Genomic DNA, 22,947 nt, shown 5'->3' with positions numbered 1-22,947 from the left:
ATGACATCCCATGGCAATTTCTGAGTACTTTGAACACCAAATGCTTCTGTTCCATATCTAAATTTCATATAACAAGAGACCGATTGAGGCATAAAACATACCTGTATTGCTAAGCAAAAACAAATAAACCATGGACTTCTTACAGTTTAAAGTGACTCCCTATTTGGATTTGTTCAAATTCCTCAGTGCAAAAGAATTTGCCTAACACACTAGACAGAGATGTTGCTGATGAAGTTGGATGAGATATCATAGAGATACATTAGTACCATCGGATAGACTCATGTAGACACAGGCCGCAGCTACAAAACTGAATCTGAATATGACCTTACTAAGAACATAGGAATTTACCAGATTGGGTCCATCTCCTCCAGTATCCTGTCTCTGAAAGTGGCCAATACAGGCTACTTCACAAGATGCTGGAAGAAATCCTACAGTAGACAAGTAAAGAACAACCTGCTCCCAGGGAAAGCTCCTTCCTGACTTCCATTAGAGTTTGGTATATGCCCTGAAGCAGAAGGATTTATATCCCTTCCAAAACTCTTATAGTAGTAAGGATTAAAACACATCCAACTCTGGATATATTATCTACATAGATGTCCAAACATTTTTTGAATCCTGAAAGGCTCTTGGCCTCAATCATATAGCAATGAGTACCACAGGCCAAAGTATGGAGGATGCTGATCTGGGATTTCTAACTTAGATCTACTTCCTTCTTTGCTCGAAGAGTTTAACTACATCAATATAGTAGCTTTGCTACTAGTTATATAAACAGTTGTAGAGAGATGACATAATGACAAAGATGGCTTCACTTAAGAGGCTGAAAATGAAAAGTACTAAACCAACTGAATCTGTGTCTGTACTAACAGCGGTGGGATGAATTCTGCCCCATTGAAGTCAATGGGATAGGCTCACCCCAGTATCTTCAACACTTTGCTCGTTTTGAAGAGCTTTTGCCTTGTTTATTTGCTGTCAACTCAAAACTCGAGAAGACAGTTTAGAGTAAACACCATCAATAGGCAGGTGAAGCCTAATCCAAACCCCAACGGGAGTCTTCAGTGGTGTTAAGATCAGGCCCATTATCACTAGACATTTTATTCCTGCATCTTCTGTGGTAGCCCCTGTAAGAGAAAGGATAACAGGAAAAACTTAATGGAAAACAGGCTTTTGTGTAAGGACCGGTTTCCCTGATTTCCTTCTAGAGCTCCTCCCTTCCACTGGGCAGTGTCTTCTGAAGCCTCCAAGTGTTTCTAAAATTCTTAATGCCAGTCTCAGAACACAGTTTATAAAACAGACCTAAATGTGCACCTCACCTTGCCAAGTGTTGACACATTTTCAATTTTATGTCCTCAATTATTATTAATATTTTTGCAACGATGGCAATCTGACATGGAAATGTCCATTCAAACTCTACAAACATTACTCCATCCAAACATGGGTTCATGTCCTGCAGTCCTTTCTTGGACCTAACCCCTCCACGATGCTTCTGCAGGGGCTGGGGCTGGTTTTACAAGACCAGAAACGCCAATGACTTCAGAGAGTTACCCCCTGATTTACACTAGCAGAAGCAAGAGGAGGATTAGGCCAAAGGAACCAGAAACTTCCCCTATAATCTTTGCAAAGCCCTATTTCCCCTTTTCAAATCACTCGCCTACCCATTTATTTATAAATAAAATAAATAAAACCCACCAGGAAAGCCAGTGAATGCCAGCCATACCAGCTTGCTAAATCTTCTCAAAAATACAATCTGGTTTCCTACATTTTTTTCCCCTTACACAAAATCAATTTCTCTATGATTTACGGTAGGGTTAAGGCAAACGTGAGGCCCATGTTAAGGCTGTTTGCCCCACAATAAGGCAGCAAAAAGGTCAACAAATTACTCTCCCCTTAATGGTTCATTTGAACCAGCGAAAACAGGATATTTTATCCTCCCGGGTCGGGCCTGTTTAGAAATCCTACGTTCTCTCTCTCTCTCTCTCTCTCCTTTCAACTCTCTCTCTGATCCTCCAAGGTAACCTTTTCTCCTAGTCCTAATACCAAATTTTCTGGCTGAGTGAAGCTGAGCATTATTGCAGCCCTGGCCAAAAGTCTCCAGTCAGCAGGCCTAAGGGCCAAGAATTTCAACTGCAGCCTTACAGGATACAGTCCTGGGAGCTGGGACAGGGCAAGGAGAGCCAATGCCAACTGCAGCTGGACAGAGGTGACCAGAAGTATCAGAGAGAGAAGGGGAAAAACCGGCCATTCCTAGCCTACTTGGGAGATGCTGATTTGAGCCTCATGTTACAAAGGCAAGAGCAGAAAGCTCTAACTGCTGACTAGTAAAACAGCCATCACATCTAATTATTATCCTAGCTGCTGATTGAGGGGGGGGGGGGACTGCAGGGATTGGAAGTTCAGCTGGGTGACTTGATGCAGTTTTAATGAGACTTGGGAGGGGAGGGGGAGTGGCTGGTTGCTTTAGGATGGAGATATGGAAAATTCAAGCCAAATATGGCTGGCACCTATAGCTGGGGCGGGGGAGGGGAGTCCTTCAAACAGACATGGGACATTACAGGGGTGATTCGCGCTTAGCTTCTCTAACACGGGCTCAGGGAAGGGCTCGATCCAGCCCAGCCCTTGTTTGCTTATGCATTCAGCTGCCAGGAGGCAGAAAGGGTTAGTCGGGGGTTGGAGCAGAAAGGCGGATTCCTGCAGTAACTCCCCCCCCCCGCCCCCCAGCCTCCCCGCACTTCTCCCCAGGAACAAACCGGGTGCAGAGACAGGAAGGAGAACGAGCTCACGGAGAGAGGCAGCGGGGGGCTGCCTTGCGGAGAGCCCGAGCAGCTGCAGCATGAGCTCATGCCTTGCAGAGTTCAAATGCACTTTTCCAAGCAGAGGCTCCGGGCTGCCTGGCGGAGGGTGCAACGGAACCTGACTCAGCAGACGTGCCTGATGTCAGCCTTGCTCGGGAGCCCCCCACGCGGAGAGCGGGGCCAAGCCCCCGTGGCCGGAAGGGAGAACCAGGGCGTTTACTGTCGAGTCAGCCCAACTCTGGGGGGGGGGGGGCGGAGGGAAGAGGGTGGGTCTTTCAAGCTGGGGTGTCTGAAAACATCCCAGAGGTTTGCATGTAGCAGGGGGACCCTCTGCCTTCATGATGCGGGCATGAGAGATCATCTTTCCGTTACATCTGGGGTTGGTCTCTCCTTTGTTTCTGTTTCCTTGCAGCCGGGTGGGTCTAGCTGGTGCATTTCTGCACTGTAAAGGGGTGGTGTGTCTCCCCCCCGCCCCATCACATATCCTGGCATGTTTCATCGGAACCAAATTAACGGCAACAAATTAACCCTTCCCGGGAGGTTTTCTCACTCACACGCACACACGATCCTGTCCACAGCCCGCAACGTATTAGAAAGTGGCAATTAGCCCATCCTAAAAATATAGGTCACTGATTTCGTCCTAGGTTAGCTGACATACCCCCCCTTTTTCCTTTTACAGGTTATCTCAAGACCTGGCATGAGATCGTACAGAGAAGAATGATTGTTCTTTCTTTAAGATTCTGAACTAAATCATTTTGGTGGGATTTATTTTTAATCGGCAAAGGAAAATGTTTGTTTTCCTGACAGAAAGATCATTTCCCCCCCCGCACTATGGAGCCTGACAAAGTAGATTTAAAAAAAACAAAAACCACAATAAACAATCATCTTGATCATTTACTTACACACACACACACACACACAATTAATGCACGTGTAAAGTATTACAGGCACATCAGACATGAACAACGTGTCCTTTAATTCTGCTAATGCCTAAAAACGGAGAAACAGTAAGACAGACCTAGGTCCCTTCACAACAAATGAAAATTCAAAAATTTAAGCAAAGTACCCAAACCTATTCCCGTTGAAGTTAGTGGGAGTTTCTCCCCAACACTGATTTCAGTGAGGGGGGAAATGGATCCTACTTATTATAAAATAATATTGGGTGGGGAAAATGGAACAAACTCAGCTGAGTTTTAAAAGATCTCTTTCCTGGCTTTAGTTTGCTCTGTATTTCCGGGAGGGGGGAAGGGTAAATTGTAATTATTTTCTGCAGAAAATAGACGTGAATCCAATAAAAGAAAAACAGAAGAGAACAGCCTCTGGAAGGTGCGTGTGTTATTGATACAAAACTTCCCTTGCCCTTTGCCTTTCGTTTGCCACTTTTTCATGCCAAAGACAACGACCAAACCATCCCATTCTGCTGGAACCTGGGAATTCTTTGAAGCTGCCTTACAGGGAAACTTCAAACCGATTTTGTAGCCCTGTGTATTGAAAACATACGTAGAGCAAAACACACACGGCAGCCGTGCACTCAGGTTATGTGTGGCCACATTTCTGCACCGTTTGACTAGTTGGACTCAAAAAGGATCTTGAACATGCATTGGAGCCAGGGATTTGTCATTTCGAAAGCAATCCATTAGCTGCATTTGCCTGTTTGAGATCTTTTCTGATTTGTAGAGAACTCCAAAGCTTCTCTCTTTAACAATTTGGCTTTGGTGTTCGTGCCCCCATAATGACTGCAGAAGACAAGCCGAAAGGGGCTAGATCATCCTCCCAGTGAGACAATCAGCAAAACCTCTACTGATTTCAACAGGAGCGGGATCGAACCCAGACTGTTTTCTGGAAGAAAAGCCATTGCAACCTTCTGCCAACGTTACATGCAAGCACAAAACACTGCTCGGCCCCGGTTGATTTTATTTTACATTCTCAGCTTAAATCTGATCATCTCTGAAATAAAACAACGAAGCATCCTCTTTTCCAAAGAAGGGTTATTTAAAAAACAATAATTCCCTCTCCCCAACATATTCTGATTCATTCTATACTCCATGAAAGTTTGGGGAAGTTAAAATGTCCTAAATAGAAAAGCGTGTAAATACTGGTTTGAAGACAATGCTGCCTTCCAAACAGAAGGTGTTGGAACAATTTGTATGGCGGGTGGGGGGTGCTGAGAGCCATTGAACCAAACTGTAAATCCTGTATATCATGGAAACCACTTCAAGCCTGGGGGTGCAGCAGCACCCCTAGTTCCAGCACCCATGCTTCCAGACTAAACAGTCCACTTACAAACATTTTATCCAATGAAGAGTTGGATTTTTTTAAAAACAAAAAACACACAAGACTTTTGAGTGTACTGCCAGAAAGAATGCATTTCTTGTTCAACAAAACTAAATTGAAAATGTTAAGGAAGGGCTGGGAAATCAGTGTGACCTGTTTTGGCATATCCAAGACAGGCTTGGAGGGAAATAAAATTGAAATCCCCCTCCCCCAAAAAGAGACACAAGAATCTTTTACAAATTTAAAAGAAACATGAGAGAAATTGGCAATGCCTGGGCCATTTGTAACTGAGTTCACAATGAACCAATTTTGCAATGAAATACACAAAAGAAATACTCTCACTGAGAGATGCTTTAAAAAAAAGTGGACTCTCATAAAATACTGTGATGCCCCCAGGAGTTTGGGAAGAAATCAAAACTGGTGCACTGTTTTCACATCCTAATAAGAAATATTTTCTAAACATCCCAGAGGACTGTCAGTGTTCTGATCTCTAAGAGTCACTTCTTTTTTTGGAGGGGGGGGGTGGATTTTAAAATGGCCCTTAAAGATGTGAATCTTCTGGCAGCTGGAAAATATCTGTGCTATAGCCCTGTTCTACAGAAACTTTAATCTTTTAGGAGAAAAAAAAAAAGAATACTGAAGGCAAATATGAAAGAAGAGTCCAACACGGCCTTCTTTACACACTCAGATCTCCTATAGATGCCAGTGAAAAGTGCAAGGAAAAGGTTATTTGCCACTGAGAACACTCTGCTTGCAGTTACTAATGAAAGGAAGGTTATAGCCCCTCTGTAGAGCTGGTTCATGTTCCTTTATATTCAAATCAGGCCCACAAACTAACAAACCAGGCCACCCACCCATGCACAAAGGCAAAAGTGTCCATTTTTGGTTTTAGATAAAGGGAGACGTTGGGAATGCAGATTAAATCATTCCCCTGCATTGTTGCAGAATGGGCTCAATGAGAAAGTTACAAATAGCCCTGGCATTGCCAGCATCCCTCATATTTGTTTTACATATTTGTAAAAGATTCCGTCAATCCAGTCATTCAGACCAAGACCCAGCATGGCTGGACCCTGGTTTGTTATTTTTACTGGCTAAGAATCAGTGTCACTTTATTACAAATATTGCAAAGGTGGGTTTTTTTTTTTAAATGATGCTTTCATTTCTACTCCAAGATTATCTGAAAACTGAGAGAGAAGAAACCTTCAAGCACCTATCTGAGCCTCCTTACTCAGGCTAAACTCCCAACAACTGCTTGATTCTGGTGGCCTATTTACACCGGTATTAGGTCCATTGGGTTTTTGTTCATTTGATTGTTTGAAGGACCAAGCCTGTATTCCTTGCAAACCTTAAAAACTCACACTAAGGTCAAAGGGAATTTGCGGGTGTTCCAGGAATGCAGGGTCAATCCCACCAAAGCACTCTACAGATTGTTCTTTCCATAAAATAGGTGAGCACGTACCATTCACCATTACCATTCAAGAGGTGGAGAAAGACTCAGGAAGGTTAAATGACCCAGTGCCAGATAGCAAGACAATAGTAGAACTAAGTTTAGAGCTTGTGTCTTTGGCTTCATGCTCACTCCACTAGTTAAATCTAGATCTGTGTAGTATATGCAAATGGCAAAAGAAATTTTCAAAGGAAACTTTTTAAAGATGGGCTTCTATTTCTGCTTATGCTGTAGCTATTAATCCTTAGATGGAAACAACCAAGACTTGAGTTTTCTTACGTGCGCATTACCTGGAAAAGGCAAATGAGTGTTGTTTCTGTGCTAAAAACCTCCCTTAGCTTACCCTTCCTCAAAAACTGGAAGATAGACAGAGAAATCTAGCACATAACATGTACAGTCAGTATTTCAGTGTACAACCTAAGTGCACTTTCCCTGTTATATATACAGAGTGAAAATTCCCCCCCTCACAACAAGGGCTATGGATCTGCTCTCGTTCCAAAATGCAGCGGATAGTATAATGTGGAGACGGGGACAGGTTTCAGAGGGGTAGCCGTGTTAGTCTGTCTGTATCAGCAAAAACAATGAGGAGTCCTTCACCTTATGCCCAAATAAATTTGTTAGTCTCTAAGGTGCCACAAGGACTCCTTGTTGTTTTTGTGGAGGTGGGGTACACCCTAAAGATAGCAAATCTGGGATTCTATTCACTACCTGAATGCATACATAGGGGGGTAGCTGGAGCAAGCTAGGGAAAGGACAAGGGGTATGGCCAGTGGGCCTCCAATTATGTGAGCCCAGTGGGCTTGCACATCTCCTGCCCAGAGATTGCCTTGGTCACTTAACACTGGCTTTTAAAACTATTTAGCTAAGAAATATATTTACGCAGATAATTTTCTTACATTCTGCAAGCCTGATCTTCTATAGTCCCCATGCACAGAACTCCCATTGAAGCTATTTGTCAAACATTTGGCCTTTCCACTGATATATATTTTAATTTCATGGAAGCATTTCTATTGGTCTGAGGCTTTTATCCTTACAAAACCTACCCCAATGGCCACGTTGGGCCAGATATTGCTCTTTTAATTAGTGAAGAAAACAAATAGCTTATTTAACTTTTTCACCAGTGAACTTTCTTTTCCTTTGCCATTTACTTCAACTTCAATCAATCATATATTGTTTAACCTTTTAGATCTCTATATCCTCAAAAATAAGGGAAACTATTGTAAGTATTGAAAACTGGCAATTTACTGTTTGCTTCCTGTTTAAAATCATCTGGTCCCAGATCAATCTGACTGGATGTTACAGACAGATCCTCAGTTGGTGCAAATTGGCAGAGATCTATAGACTTCAATAGAGCTATACTGATTTACACCAGTCTCAGAATCTGGCCCTACATTTCCAGTAAGTGTAGACATATAACCTATCCAAATTTCACTGAAGTCGATGGAAAGACACCCATTGACTTCAGTGGGCACTGAATCAGGCCCCTAATCCTGAGAGTTACTAAGCACGAACCATATCCAACTCAGCTCCTCTCAGGATACAGCTCTGCTAATTCCCAAGTAAAATATTACCATCATTGAAAGCAATATAGAGTCTGTAAGAAAGGGACTCGGTGCTAAACTGTGTGGCAGGAATCCTGTGTGTCTCTTAGATGCTTTGCACTAGAAAAAGAACAAGAGTTGTCGAGAGACAATGAGCCTGTTCTATTTTATTTTATTTAACCTTTTACTTCTTAAAATTCCTTAGATGCAGATTAATTTGTTTGCCAATCTATTATTGTTTCGTATCTGGCTCAAAATGGAAGTTTCCAACATTCTGAGACTGGAACTGAAAGATCAGCTAGTATAACTTGAATTTGCCTCTTTTTATCACACTCTTTACTCTCCAAATACCTCCTCTTAAGATACCGATGCTATTTTCCCCTCTTTCTTCCGTAATAGAAGAATGACACTGTTACAAAGATGTCCTAAGACAATAGCCCTTTCTTCAATGTCAATAGCAGAGGATCACTAAGAAGAGTAACATCGCACAATTGAGCCCTCAGATTTTGTTTCTAGTATGATTCTATATCGGTTCTTATACCACACTCATCACCATAATATCTGAGCACCTTCCAGTAGTGCATCAAGCAACATGATTGCAAATCTGTCACATTTTTGTTCTCTCATCTTCTCCCCAGGAGAAGTGTGTGCAGTGGAGTTAGATTAACTAGATTTATTTTTCTGTCAGAGGTATTGATAGGGTGCCCATCACCATAGCATTCAGGTCAGGGCCTACATCAGAGCTTACTCCTTAATGGATCCCTTTCTTCCCTCAGTTTAGCCATTTGGACTTGAAATTTATATATAAATGATACATCCCCAATCAAACCCTTTCCTCACTCCTCATTGTTCTTTAGCTTCTGTCCTTGCAGGGAGGATGGTGGAAAGATGAGTTTTGCAATGGGATCTGAAGGTTAGAGTTGTGCTTATTCTGATTTCATCCAGTCAGCAGCTCCACCAACGGTGGCCTTCCTCCACCAGCTCCTGGAAGTCTGACTCTGGGCTTTGAGAACTCCACATTCCTTAAAGAATGCACCTGTCTCAGAGTCATGAGTAGGGAGGTTTTTTCGGAGGTAGCCTGGACCCAGCCATGAGAGCTTGAAATATCATGATCAAGACCTTGATTTGGGACAAGAAATTAATGGGGGGTAGGTAGCATGGACATGGTGTGCTCTTGTGTGGGTTGCACTTGTCAGGAAGTAGGTATCCACATGCTGCACCTTCTGGAGTGTGTGTTAGTCAGATCGTCTGCCTCAGATAGAGAATTACAGCAGCTCAGTCCTAAGGAAATAGGCATGTGGATCATGGTAGCTAGATTATTGTTATGCAATTGATAAACCATTATTGAATTAGGGTGGAGACTAGCCTCCCCCAAAGGCCTTTCACAAACCAAACAATGTCATTTTTCAGCAAGATCTAGCACTCGGCTCAGAAAGGCCAATAGGAACCATTTATTTATGAAAAATAAATCCATTTCATAGTTGATTCATGGTGACAAGAGCTTTTAGGTGGGAACTCCTGGCAGATTGTTCTAGGTTCTCAGGGCAACTTTAGAGAAGAGGATGATACAAGTTATTTTATGGATATGTGGAGGATCTGGCTGTGGAAGAGATTTATGTACCTAAACTTCTGGATAGCTAGCTGAGTGCTTACCCACATCTATGCCCACATAGGCTTTCCACTTAAATGTTTCATTTCTTCCATGTGTCCCATCCTGACTGTCCAAACTAGAATGGTTTTCTTAATTAATTAATTAATTACAGTTGTCATAATGGTATGTTAACACTAAGAATAACAAACAATGTGTGTGATACCATAGGGCATAAATACAAATGGATGTATAATCAGGAAGAAAATGATGCAAAGGTATACAATGTTCATCCCCAATTCCTATATGCCAGTTGTCTTAGTCAAAGGTGAAACAGGCCAGCCATGATTTGATGAGATAAGAATCAGGAGACCCAGGCTCTATTCAGGCCTCTACCAGTTGACTTCTTAGCTCTGGGTAAATAATTTAATTTCTGTATATCTCAAATTTTCCATCTGTAAAATGGGGATAGTAATGCTATTTAAAGGGTGTTGAGCTCTTCAGGCAGAAAACAATAGACATCTTAGTGCTTTTCATCAACCTTTGGTATTGCTATATCTAGCAGCTGGTGTCTAAGTACTTATTGTGATCAGACTATTCGTTTATATAGGCCAAGTTCTCCAACCGGACTGCCTGGATCTTTGGATTTTATATTTGAAACTCTGGATTAGATGGCAGATTTTAGCTATGCAGTTCTCTGTTGGTTACACAATGTTGGAGGCACAAGAGTATGCTGTTCCAGACACTGTGTGAAGTCCTGGGCCCAGTGCGGCAAAATTCCAGTCAGCTTCAGTGAGGCAAGGATTTCACCCATGGTCGCTTAGCTGCAGGTTGCTTCAGCCAAACTGAAACAAGTTGCATCCAGGGTCACCTGCATTCAAAAGCAGCATGAAAACACAACAAACAAACAACCCTCAGGCATTTTGCTAAATGCTTCCAAATGGGGGAGTCAAAAGTCACAGACCTGGAAGACGAACTGATCCAGCAAGGACTTTTCTAAGAGAGTGGATCAACAGTGAACCACGGAAGCTGCTGTCAACTCCCCCAAATGTAGGTGACAGATGGTTAGTCTCTGGCAGAGACATTTCCTGCTGATCAATGTTAAAGTGTGGGTGTTGGAGAGGTGAGAGTGGAGAGCAGCTCCTTCAAACTGGCTACAAGGAAAGCTACCCTCCTGTTTTAATTCACCTTAACCACTGATGAGCTATCATGGGAAGAGGACAGTCCATGGCACAGAAAAAGGAATCTTTAGACAGAGTGCTTATTGGTATGCAAAGAACTGCCAGGCTATTGCACAGATGTGGAGGAAAGCCCAAGCGTGGACTATAACCCCATTCTGCTAGGTGCTGTACAAATACAGGACACACTGACCCCACCCCCAAAGAGTTTGTAGTCACGGAACACCGGGACCTGCAGCTTGTTTTATGGTCTTGTTCTGACTCGAAGCCCTGTCTGACATTGAGGGAAATTCTCTAGGGGCAGAACCAGAGACACCAGTGGGTTTCATGATCTCTAGCCAAATGTTTGCCTTGCTGAAGGGGTTGGTGGGGAAGAGGTGGAACCGCTGGAGATGACCAACCAGGGCAGGAGAGAAGTGGGAACTCATGAGAGAAAAGGAGGGAGGGGAGCTATAAGGGGAAGAGATGAAAGATGGGGACTTAGAAGGAGGGAAAGAGTGAAGCATTAAAGTTTTTTTGTTTTTTTGCAGAGGGAGAAGGAGAGAGGAGGTCCTGATGTGTTTCCTTTGAAGAAGAGGATCAGTGAGGAAAGAGTAGAAGGCAAAATGAGAGGGACAGCAAAGTTAAAGCAAAGAGGGAATGGGGGAGCCGAGAGGAGGGGCAAAGCATGCAGAAGAGAATGAATGGGGCAGGAGGAAATGGAGGAGAAACCCATTAGGGAAAGAGAAGGGGGGAAATGAAGAAAGGTTTTAGATACAGTGCTAGTGAAAAGCAGCGTGGGGGTGTGAAGCAGAGAAGCGTGGACTTTTCCAGCTGTGATTGCATTGGCCATGATTAAGGGCCCAAATTCCAATACGCCACCTCCCTCCCACAATTCCCTTTCAATGGTCCCCGACCCACAAGAGACGGCACTGGAACTTAAGTCAGAGCAGGTAGGCGGGCTGGTGCCAGAATCTGAGCCTAAATTCCAGGCCCTTTCATTCGTTCTGGCCCTGAAACATGCAGATTGCTGCCACTGCATTGCCTCCATCCCTTTACATTGCATTTCTCTACCAGTAAGGGGAAAAATCTGATACATTAGACATGCTGTCTTCCACCCACAGGTATCTCCCCCAGCACAGGAGCCTGCCCTTCTTTTTCTCTCGTTTAATAGACCTTGCTTAGCCTAGGGAATCAAAAGTGCAGCCCAGTGAAAATGGAAAGAGAGGTTGGAAGGGACCTCAGAAGGTCACCTAGTCCAACCCCCTGCTCAAACAGGACCAATCCCCAATTTTTGCCCCAGATCCCTAAATGGCCTCCTGAAGGATTGAACTCAGAACCCTCAGTTTAGCAAGTCAATGCGCAAACCACTGAGCTATTCCTCCTCCCTTAAGGAATAGGCTATTTGTTAAAAAGTGGGTCCCCATTAGGCGATTTGAAAAGGCATGATCTTTGGGCAAGGGAGGGGGTATCAAAGACACAGAACTAGTGAGAACATATATATACACACGCCCCATCCACAAGGAACCCATAGTCTCCGCTCAATTCGCTTCTCCCATCAGTGCTAGACAGCCATTCTTCTTGTGCAATTTACCAGCCAACTCCAGAGTACGTGCCTTATACAGACGTCCACGTAGGTGCACTTATTACTGTCAGGCGCTTTTACAGATCCTAATTTCTTCAGTCTTTTCATAGCGGCCTCACCTTGTATACAAATGGACATCACTTTTAAAAAGTAAAAATGAAGACAATATTTGCCTGCGCCATAATTTCCAAGGTCTGACGTGAGATTTCGATTGTTGGCACATAGTTCGTTTTTCTTGCCTTTCTGTCATCTGATCAAAGCCTATATTTTAATATATGCTAATTATACTGATCCTAAAGTTCTTCTACCTACAGAACAATTGGGAAACTCGAGAGATTTGCTGCATTCCTTATCAACAACAAATCTGTAGAAGATCATTAGCATGCGGCATTCATTTCTTTTAAAAAGTGTCACTTGTACAAATAAATAGTACACACCTATTACACGTACTGTTTTTCTCACAGACGTGTATTACATCTATTCCACGGTTTCCTTACAACTGAGAAGTCATGGGGGTGTTTTTTGCTCGGTTACCGTCTGCGATGACAGTTGAGAAAGAAAGAAATTTAAAGGATACAATTTGGACAATGTGACTCCTCTCCATTAATGAATCGGTCCTTTCAAAACAAAACAAAACTGGACCTTTGCTCTCCATTAATTGTTAGAGCTAATGCAAAATGGCTGAAAGTAAAGACACTATGTATAGACCGTCTAGTATGCAAAGGCTCAAAGACTGAAGCAGGAAAAAATCCATTGGACTTGCCTAATTGCAAGTCATAGGTTGTAACAAAGTAATCTCTTGTTTTTCCACTGGGTTTCTGTCTTCAATCTATATAAAGCTGTGTAAATAGCTACATTTGAATTCTACCGATTCCTGAAACACTGTCTCTTGTAAGAAAATACGAGCTTGCATGTCTCAACGGAAGGACAAAATGAAATCAACCAAGGAAGCGTTCTTTAAGAAGAAACATGGAGGCTTGGTTTTTGAAGACGTCAGCTCGGGTTCTGACTTATTCTTTCAGGCTCTCCTTAAAACACCTCAGCCTGCTGACTCTTTGCAGAAACACTCACAAACTAGTCACCACCCTGCATAGGCGGGAATGGAAATTCTTCACGGTCCAAACCTCGAATTGTTTCTCTAGGACAGCTGAAGTGGTCAGAGATAGACAAACAATCTCGAAAAATTACCAGAAATAACAGCTTGAAATAAAGGTGGGGCGGAGGGGAAATACGTAATGATTTCTCTACAGAAAAACAGTAATGTTGCACTCCATCTGGAAGCTGAGTCAAACATGCACTCCCTCCAATAACCCTTAAAATGCTAACGCCTGGATAAACTGGTTATTTCCAGCAGTCCTGCAAAATCATACAAGTAGGGAGCACCCTTAGGTCTGTTTTTAGAATTCATCGTCTATCTGTGAATTTGCCTCGTTCTTTCATTAGGTGCTAAAACGATTGGTTCGCTTGGTGGGTTGGTGTTTCAAGATTGTAAGCACTTTTCTAACCGTCAAGTAAAAAAAAAATAAAAATCTACGGTTCAGTTTTGCACATGCCCTAAATTCCTCGCCACTGAGTAGCTGTGTTGTGTGTCAGGTCTTCCCTCTTAATACCTGGTGCGGCGGGGGCATGGTTCCAAACGTGGTAACTTTGTGTGAAGGGCCATTGTACACAGCGACTGAATTCTCTGTCTTCATGGCTGCTTGGATGGAAGAGTCCAATCAAATTTCGCTACCACCAGCAGTAACTACATCCCACCCCTCCAGAACCATGTGTGTTGATTTCAGTGGAGAATGGGAAAACGGGGGAGAGGTACTGATCATTCGACCTTTTCCCCTTTAGCATGGTGGGCAAAGTAAAGCAAGGGTTTATAAATGGCCCCCCTCTGTTCCTTTAGGGGCTAGTCGCAGGGGTAAATACGCCCACCTTTGCAACTTGGTGAGAGACATCAGCTTCAGGACAACGGGTCACGATTTGGGGTTGAGGTTCTTGTTAATTAAAAAATGAAAAAAAACACTTGCTGGGCTGTATAAACTCCAGCTCTCCTAGCAGCAGACTTCCAGATTCACAAAGCTATAGAGTTCTTGAACTTCTTTCGACCTGTATTTTTGGGAAAGGTGACATTTTATTGTATCATTGGTTATTGGATAGGGAAAGAAAAAAAACCCCACAACTGCCTAGGAAGTGGCATTATTTAGGTCTAAATTCTTCCTCGCATAGATCACTACGGACCGTGCTAGAAGTGGACTCTGGACAGTTAGAAAGGAAAAGGCTTTAGCATGTGTGTGCTTTCCCCCTTGCTACTGTTTACAAGATATAAAGAGGGGAAGAAGGAGTTTTCATTTTCCAGCTGTTTGGGTCGCTCGCAGTGTGGATGGGATGTTCTCTGGCTTTTCGGGTTTTTGCTCTGGAACTGCTAATAAGAGTCATCAGGAAACTACTTTAACAAAAGTTGGAGGACACCTATCTAGTGTTATGGATTTTTAATCTCTGGGGGCATCTGCTGCGGCTTGCTGTTGTGGTGACCTACCTCCCTGCGCCCAGCACAAAGCACTGTTTGAACCTCACTTGTTAAAGCGGCGCGGAACGTTAATTTCAAACCGGCAAGAAGTTGCTGGAAGTCAAAGGAGGAAAGCTGGCTGCAGAGCCGGGCAATTCTCAGCTGCCCTCAACAGGAAGCTTCGCTTTGAAAGGGGAGAGAAATGGACAAATCAAATCAAATCAATAGGGCGTTGAAAATAGCAAATTCACAATAATATATGAGAATTAAGTTGGTAGGAATGACATTTCCCAGCACTTTAGCCCAATGAGACAGAAACTTCTTAATTGATTCATTCCCCGAATGAATGAGTGAAATGGCAGTGTTTCTGTTTCAGCAAGATGGAAAAGAAATCTTTTGTATTGCGGATTTTTTTAAGTTACCTAACACGAACAAATGTTACCTGAAAACATCAGGTCGTTTTGAGGCTTGTAATAGCAACGGGAGTTATTACTACCAATAAATTCACGTTTCTTCATCCTTTTAAAAATATATATAAGATTAGAGCACTTTAACTAGGGCTAACTATCAATACTTGGGTTTTTTTCGTTATAGCACATTTTCCTATGAAAACAAATACAGATCTGACGATTAATTTTATTTTTTTACGTCAAGCCTGAAAGTTAGATCAAGATTATCCGTTAACTTCACTGAGATATGCAGGTCTGGTAAAATTCGATAGCCATACATCACACGTTATTACGCCAACTAGCCCCATATATCAGAGGACGTGTTTACAAACACACACTTCCCTATAGAAGCTACTACATCAAATTAGCATAAAGCCCCCACAAAGACAGAAACCTATAAGTAGAATCCCAAACAGATGGGGCTGATTATTTGATAGGGAATGGCACTGGGTCACCCTGAAGAATAAGTTTCATGCATACCAAACATATATAGTTTCCCTAAGAGTCATTCTTAGAAAATATGGCTCTGATACGGATGCTGCAGCAGCTAAGCAGAAAAGATACAGTAGTGTCCTCTCTCATAATGAACTCTGAGGCACGTTCATTTCAGCGGATTGTCATGCCTGTCACAGAGAAATCAAAGGGAGAGAATGTCTCCTAGAGTGGTATTTTCAGGTATTTACACTTGATTTCTTTCTATTAAAGCCACAGAGTAAAGATCCTGCATAGAATGAAGCAAATATTTTGTGAATGCATCCGTCGCTCTATACTGTGTTTGAATACTAGACACTGAATGTTTATTTACATGATACTGTAACTGGTTGTAACACTTCCTTTAATCAAATAAGATCCTTGCTAAACTAGAATCCAGTATTTTAAGGGCAAATATTTAAGAGGCATCTCCTGTAAGAGGTTTTATATGTATATATATAAAATCAAAGAACATCCTGGGAAATAAGGGAACAGGAGGAGAAGGTTCTATCAGTCAATAAAAGGCAAAGTGTATTCGTCTCCAACAGTTGCATTGTTAGTGACTGAAGTGTACAGGAATAGCACAGACAGCAAGTATGCGTTTCTCTCTTTATGCTGGCGGTTGGGACCTTCCTACAAGAGATGGGTTGTTACATGACTTGTAACAACCTCTCTCGTGATGAGAATGTCTTATAACAATACATTTTTGGTAAAATAAAATCGTTATAAAAGTCACCAAAAGCTAGAAATACGTTCTTAGGAATTGTCTCGAAATAAACGTGCCTACTATAATGAGCAGCCTAGGAAACCATACCTGGCAAAGAAGGGGGCTCTTGGAGTGGTCTAATTTGGGGGGATTTTTAATCCAATATAGTTCCCTGGAAAAGAGAACTGCTCGCTGGTTTATGTTTCATATTTTTGTTAAGTAGTTGGCCACCTCCAGGAAATAAACCTTTCCAACACACGCTACTGGGCATAGCTGCCAATAATTACTCCATGCAGTGTTGTTGCAGCTGTGTTGGTCCCAGGATATTAGAGAGACAAGGTAGGGGTGTGTAATATCTTTTATTGGATCAACTTCTGTTGGTGCCAGAGGAGCTTATACAAAGCTCTTCTTCAGGTCTCTGTGTAAGCTCGAAACCTTGGCTCTCTCACCAACAGAAGTTGGTTCAATAAAAGATATTAACTCCCCCACCTTGTCTCTCGGCTAATTACAGGTTCATTTGACACTTGCGGAAATGGGGGAGGGTGTTTAGTGGAGTAATCACATTTAGTTAAAATAAAAACTATTCCCTTTCCAGAACTGACCAGATCCGAATGAATGCATGTAGTGGGGACTCGATTCTAAGCTTCTGCAGTTAACAAGAGCAGTAAAGGCATGTGCTACACAGGGTAGCGAACGAATATTAATGCGTCAAACACGGAAATAAAGTTCTCTTTAAAATCCTTGAGAGGAGTCCCTTCCCTCGCTTGCCTTAACAAACAACTACTGTAGCTAGCAGTTTATGTACATACAAATAGATACACATATACACACACACACTTGCATGTACACACACACACGAATATAATAAGAATAGTGTTTTTACACACGGTATAAACGTGCAGCCAAAGTCATCTGCAGTGGGTGTATACGTGTTACACACATGCTATAATTTACAATATATAGCTCTATTTGTGGAAAAATAACGAAATACCCTGACAAGCATGTAACGGTGCCTATCTGCAAAATTTAAATACGTGTGCATACAATGTACATACGTCCGTTTGTTACCTGGGTGTAAACAACACGTCCCTGTAAATGTAAGGTCTAATTTCCTTCGGAGCAGGAAGCAATTGCAGGCAGGGTGTGCGCGCAGACCAGTGCAACGCAGCCTGAAGCCCTCAGGCGTTAAGGGCCCGGTTCTCCATTGTTTAATTAAAGGGTCAGGAGGATTGTTGAGAGTTTCGGGGAATGAAACATTTTTCCTCCCACCGGGGAGTGTTGCAACCGCGCGAAGTGCAGTATCCGAAGCAAGACAATCGCTTAGGAATTAAGAACTCAGGCAGAAATTGGGGAGCTCGGAAAGAGAGGCTCAAGGGACACCTAATTTCATCCCCAGAGGCAGGAAAGCCAGAACTGCCCGTTTAGAAAGCGTAGCATTCGGGAAAGCCAAATGTCTCCCCTGCAAGGAGCGAGGGAGCGGCCCTGGGAGAGGAGAAACCCTAACAAAGGGATGGGAATTTTAGGAAAGCCACCAACACGTGGGAAATCGCATTCTTTAGCAGAGTGCAGCCCTGCCATGCAAATCCGGCACACGGTAAAACCAGCTCCGAGTTCTCCCCTAATAGGCAGAACTGATTCGGGTTACCAGAGCCAGTTAACAAGCACATTTCGCTGAAATAAACACAGAGCGATCGGGGTAGAAACATCCCGTTCTTGCTACGATTCTTAATCTCCCTGCGTGGAGACGTTTCAACCAGTTTGGAAACCAGCAACCCCAAGCAGTTGTTTACATGAACCGGCCCTACCAAACGAGGCAACATCTGGAAGCAGGACCTACGACGGGATATACACAATGGCTATGTACACAGCCGCCCGCCCGCCCGCCCCCACTAGAAGTGCTAACTCGAAATCCACCCAGATCCAAAAGAAGATTTCCCAGCAAAGAGTCCGAGCGTGGAAAGCGGATCGTGCTTACCTGCCAGCCGCCAGCAACGTCCCCCTCACAACCTGCAGAAGAGGAGAAATCGCCTTTCCAACAACTCTAAAACTTCCCCTAAGTCCAGCCAGGCTCATTATTAATTATTATTATTATTTTGGGAGAGCTAATGAAGGAAATAAAGTTAAAGAGGAGGCGAGTTCCTCTTGTTTGGGGTCTGATTTAAGGAGGGGGGGAGGGGAGTGAAACAGACCAGTTGCTGCCCACTGCTTTGACCAGTGAGGGGATTCAACCCTGATTACCATTTTGTTTTTGTCCAGATTTGAAAGTAGGGCCCCCTGCATTCACTTCATCGCTTTCCACCGTGAGTGTAAAGGACAGGCCTTCGCGGGCCCCTCCGGGTTGTCCTCCATTAACAATCCCTTCTTTTGTGGAGGTGTTTCTTTTTCAGTTCACACACAGTGCGGATGGCACTTCAGGCCCAGCTCTTGAAGGAACTGTTTGCAAAATTATACCTTTCCGCGGGCTACTCCACAAGGCAGCGGGCAGCTGTAGTTAGGAAAACATTATTGAGTCTTGTAATTTAATTAAAAATGCTGAAGCGCAAGGGGGGGGGGAGGAAGTGGGAAAGGGAGAAAGGGGACACAAGGGGAAATCGGGGCTCCGCTCCTGCTATTTTAAAAATCCGAAACACGCCGCTCAGTGCTATCTCCAACCCTGATCAGCAGGCTGCTAAATCTCCTACCGGGCATGGCTATAAATAAAACACTGATTTTGGGTGTTATGTGTGTATATAAGTGTGGAAACATTATACCGTTTTCACACACATCTGTCTGCAGCTTGTCTTAGACACTGGATCCCACACATATTATACAGATACCTAAGTGGATGGAAAGTGTATGTGAAGTTACACCCATCTGCCATGATAGCTATTTGTGGGTAAACTTACAGTTTATACATCTGATATATAGTTGTGTGCAACACACAGGCTGGGCACATCTATGCACCTACCACACACACAAATACACACACCTGTATGTATATGTGTGCAATGTTATTTAAACACACACATACACAGAGAGAGAGAGCGCCCTAAACTTGGTTTAAAGAAAAACGCATTTAACACCCCTCCCCCCCAAGGGAAAGCACACACACACAAAAAAACCCCAAACAAAACAAACAAAAACAACTAGGATTAAGAAATTAGTCTCAAAGAATAAAAATAAATAAATAAGGAAGGTGGATGCAATGTGTCCCATTTGGCCGCCCTTTATTTCCAGGGCCCCCTGAATGTTGTGACCCCTCTACAGATTATTCCCAGCGGCCCCGAAATCCAGAATGTGGTTGGTTTGCTAGCACTATTTCCCGGGCGTGATTCTTCCCGTAGCCAGGAGCTCTGGACATGTTCCACGAGCATGACAATTCGGTTGGAGAAGCAGGACAGAGCCTGACCCCCGGCTCCATGGATGAGTGCTTCTGTCGGACCCCTGCTGTGCCAATGTGGACCTTGAACCGCAGCTCAGAAATCGGTGTGATTTGCCTGGGAAACCAGCAGCCAGCGACCAACTGGCCTTGACAAGATGAAGAGGCAATGTATAGAAGACGTTTAATGGGTCGAGGGAAAGGGGGGGAGGGGGGAATATATATCCCAGCCAACCCTGGAGAGGAGCATTCCTAGCTGATCTCTTTAGGGCCGAAAGGAAGAGGGGGGGGTCGTTTAAAACACGTCGGGCTCCTTTCCCCCAGCATCAGGGCCCCCGCATAGTTCTGCCTAGCAAAGGGTGTTTACTTTTTTTTCCTGCAGGAGATGGGCTTCCGCTAAAGGTGGGGATTTCTTTAATGTCAGTGAATGACTTGCTGGAGGCTGGCGAGGCTTTATATAGACGCGTGGAGTCGGATTACGCACGCCTAATAGCCTAAATTTCTTCAAGTGATCTTGAAATCACGCTGATGGGCGGTGGAACATTTATAAATAACTATGCAAGGAGTTAAGATGATTTACTGGAGAGATCCTGGTGAAGCAATTCCCCACCTAAGCAGGACACTAATGAACGGGCGGTGTGTCTGGAGGGTGGCTTTAGCTACTGGGCTGGGGGGGGGGGGGTTCTGTGCATACACAGTCTCACTGATTTTTAATTTCGGCGTTAAAATAATTGCTGTAGCAATGGGCGGCCTCGGGGATTGCCCCTCCCCCATGAAGATATAAAGCCCTGGAGTCACTCCTGAGCTCCCCATTGTTATTTATATTGCCAGCCCTCACCCGCCCCTGAAGAGCGGGGCACAGCTCCAAGGAGGAGAGAGAAAGACACCCCCCCGCCGCAGGATCAGGCTAAGCCCCTTCAGCCCCACCCCTCCCCAGCGAGGCAGGTGAGGGCTTGTGCTAGGAAAGTCACCAACACACGCCAGGGCTGGGATCAGCCCCTCTTCTCCAACCTGGGCCACCAAGGCGGGCAGCCAGCACCGCCCCAATGACACCCCCCACCCCGTTGCTAGTGCAGGGGGAGCCCCCACGAGCCACCCCGTCTCCTCGTGAGGCTGGTTCAGAGTCCTGCCTCACAAGCAGGAGAACAACGTGGTGACAGCCCCCTTTCCAGCCCCCGGGCCCCTGGGGGATTCGTGCTCACACTGTACCTCACTCAGAGCACCCTGGCGCGGGGAGCTCGCCCCGATGCGAAGCAGGGGCAGGACGAGCCTGCTGGGCAGTAAGAATAAAGCTCCTTCCAAAATCCCGAGGAACAAAAGGCCAACACTCCCCACCGTGACCAGCGAGCAGCCGGAGCCTGGCCTGCGCTCAAGGTCCATACGCGCTCGCTCCTCCTGGAGCAATGGGCCAGCACCCCTGGAGTCCAGCCCATTCAGGATCGGGGCCGCGGGGAGCAGGGTATTCCACCCTGGCCACGTGGTCAGCCTCCCTTTCCCCTCCCCATCTGCGTCAGGAGGGCAGGTCGACAGGCAGTGCTCTGGATTTGCAATATAGGGGAGTTGCAGAAGGACAAATACTTTCTCGAGGGACTTCTCTTTCCAAACTGGAGCTCAGGTAGAACGTAGGCGCAAGACAAAGCGGAGCGATGGGGTCCAGGGTGCACACACATCCCAGCTCGAGGCAGGACAAAGGCCAGCTGCTGCCGCGTGAGGAGTGTGCACAAAACCCCGACAGGCAGGCCTCGGGACGCTGCGCTTCGCCAAAGGAAAAGATGGGGCCAGAGACTTCTTCCATTGCAAGAAGCGGGGGTGTCTGTGAGGACCCCCCCCCCCAAGCTTCCCCGCTTGCAGCTATCCAGCCCTGTTTCAGCAGGGCAGAGGTTAGGTAGGCTGTTGGCCTGTCCCAGGTCCCTTTGCACCTTGTTTCCTAGACAGGTGCCTCCAAAATAAGAACCCTGGTTCCAAATAAGAACCCTGGAAACAAACAGCATGCCAAGAGCCCTGCCGACTCCCAAGAGGCCCACCAGGCCCCTCCTGTTGGTATTTAGGTTTTTGTCTGTCGTTTGTCTCACTGGACAAGAAAGTCATTGGTCTGAGACAGGACAGCCTGCCACGCTTGTGTAGAGTGGAAGGGCCACGCGTGTTTTCTAAGAAGAGATCCACACCGTTTCCTTCCCACTAAATTACCACCTTCCGCTTCACGCTGCCCTGGATGGTGTCAACAGAGGCCAGCCCGGACGGGAGATGATCTCCACTTACGGTTCGGAAACCCCAGTGGAAACACATTTCCCAAAGGAAGGTGGCCGAGCTCTCCGTTTACTGCGACACTCTCACGCATGAAAACACTCACTGGAGATTTTCACTAGCCCCACTAGCTTTGTCACGCCTCGGAAGTCACACCCTGGTCCTTCCAGATATTATACCAGAAAAGAACAATACATCTATGGGCCACACTCTCTCCCCATCACCGCGCACACAGCGACGTGTCGGGCTAGTGTTTGGTATACAGATTCACTTCTCTTTACAACGGGAAACTGAACGGTGGCAAGTGATCAGTTCCCATTTGTATGCAAATGCACGGCTTTCATTACTGGTATTGTATAGCTGGCCTCAATGGGACTTTTGCCCGAGTAAGGACTGCTGGTTTCTCTCTTCTCCCCCTTTATTTTGCCATCTCTTAATGAGGAGCTTTACCCAATTAGACTACCTACGCGTGTGTACCTGGGTTTCACTAAGAGTCATTCTTGCTGCGGAAAGAGATCTAAGAGAAATTGTGGCATTATTTACAAACGGATGCATGGACCTAACTCTCTTTCCTAGCGGTAGTTTCATGAATGCCTGTCTGCGGCACAAGGAGACTCGGCCACTGGTTCAAAAGGAAAGATGGTGGCCTCCAAAGATCACATGCCACCCAGGTGGCATCAGACAAGTCCGTTGACTGGACACACCGGCCTGTCTAAATACATGGAAGAGGATACTTTGAAGAACCGTGCATTTGGGTTTAGCATTTGACTCTTACAGACCGGCTTATAAAGGAGAGAATCACACTTGTATTAGTATCCGCCTATGTGTAGAATGTTGTCGT

Source organism: Lepidochelys kempii, chromosome 13 (assembly GCF_965140285.1).
Source record: "Lepidochelys kempii isolate rLepKem1 chromosome 13, rLepKem1.hap1, whole genome shotgun sequence".
In the NCBI taxonomy this organism is placed as follows: Eukaryota; Metazoa; Chordata; order Testudines; family Cheloniidae; genus Lepidochelys; species Lepidochelys kempii.
This window is presented reverse-complemented; position numbering follows the sequence as displayed.